Source organism: Crocuta crocuta, unplaced genomic scaffold, assembly GCF_008692635.1.
Source record: "Crocuta crocuta isolate KB4526 unplaced genomic scaffold, BGI_CrCroc_1.0 scaffold506, whole genome shotgun sequence".
Taxonomy (NCBI): domain Eukaryota; kingdom Metazoa; phylum Chordata; class Mammalia; order Carnivora; family Hyaenidae; genus Crocuta; species Crocuta crocuta.
This window is the reverse complement of record NW_027528991.1, coordinates 2,784,673-2,786,013: the sequence shown is the minus strand read 5'-3', so window position 1 is coordinate 2,786,013 and position 1,341 is coordinate 2,784,673. Positions and strand designations below refer to the sequence as shown.

The window sequence follows — 1,341 nt, the reverse complement described above, 5'->3', positions numbered from 1 at the left end:
CACGTGGGCCTGGGGGTCCTGGGGTTCCGGGGGCCCTGGGCCCCGCCAGCCAGGGGTGCCGGGGGAAGACACCGGGTGAACAAATCCTGCCACTTTTCATTCAGCCGCCTGCCTCTGGCGAGTCTTTCAAACTGCCTGGGCCTCGGTGTTTAAATCTATAACATGGAAACAATATCGCACCATAGAAGTTGTTGAGTTTCTGTGGGAACTGAAAGCGCTAATATCCATGCAGGGTCTACACTGCACCACACTACACGGACTCGACATACGGGCCCAGTGCAGCCTGAACGCGCCCAGGCTCACCTGCGAGCCGCTTGCTTTTGCTGCGGCTGTTTGTTTCCCAGGCGGCGGGAGGCTGTGCGCGTTGTACCGCCTGTAAGCCCCCAAGTTACTTAGTGCCTCTGAGGACACAGGGCCGAGCTGTCATCCTGCTTATTTCTGCCCGTGGAGGAAGGTCGGAGGATTCCGGCTTCTGTCGCACGATGGCTCGGCTCTGAGTGTGGTGAACACACGTTCCTCTGCGAGAAAGGACGGCGGCTGCCTCCACTTTGACCTCAAACCTCCCCGTGGGTNGTCTCTCTCTGCCCCTCCCCCACTCGCGTTCTGTCGCTCTGTCTCCCTCTCTCTCTCTCTCTGTCTCTGTCTCTTTCTCTCAAAAATAAACATTAAAAAAATAAAGAAAAAACTTAACAGTAAAAACAAACAAAAACTTTACAAAATGCACAGAAAAATAAAAACCCAAAACTCCTTGGCCATAGCATGCCAACTCTTTCGGTAAATAAAGGGAAAGAAGCACTTACCTTATAAACCAGCTCAGATAGGCCTAGTGCTGGAGGAGAGCTCCTGTTCTCAGAAGTTCAGCTAATAAATATGAAGAATGGTAGAATTAAAAGAACACTCGTTTGCAATCCCTCTAGCAGTGACGGATTCAGACAGAAATCAGCACAGAACTCTACATCGGAGCCGGTCTTCACGGGGATTATTCGCTGTCTGAAAGGGGAAATGCAAGTTTAAAAGGGGGACCCAGGAGATTCTACTTAACATCNCCCAGCAGCTGGCGGAGAGGCCACCGCATCTGGGACCTGAATCCAATCAAGCCTGGAAATGAAAGGATTGAACAAGTAATCCAGGGACACTCTCAGGAAGTAATCAAACGTGTCCAGCAGGTGCAACATTTAAAAGGACCACGGGGCAACGGAGTCCCTCTCCCACGCGGCCCCAGCATGAGGAAAAAGGAGCTCGAAATATAACCGGAGCCACGCGCAGGACTTGAAGTTTTTCCTCACTGCATTCAAACCATAAAAAGAAATAGGTGGGGTTAATTTTAGTGATATGGTCCAT

At 51.1% G+C, this 1,341-nt stretch overlaps 1 long non-coding RNA gene across 1 annotated transcript in view; it reads left to right on the top strand.

Moving 5' to 3' along the window:
• LOC144226067 (uncharacterized) overlaps window positions 1-1,341 on the top strand; it is a 7,539-nt gene that overhangs the window by 4,939 nt on the left and 1,259 nt on the right. The window lies entirely within an intron of this gene.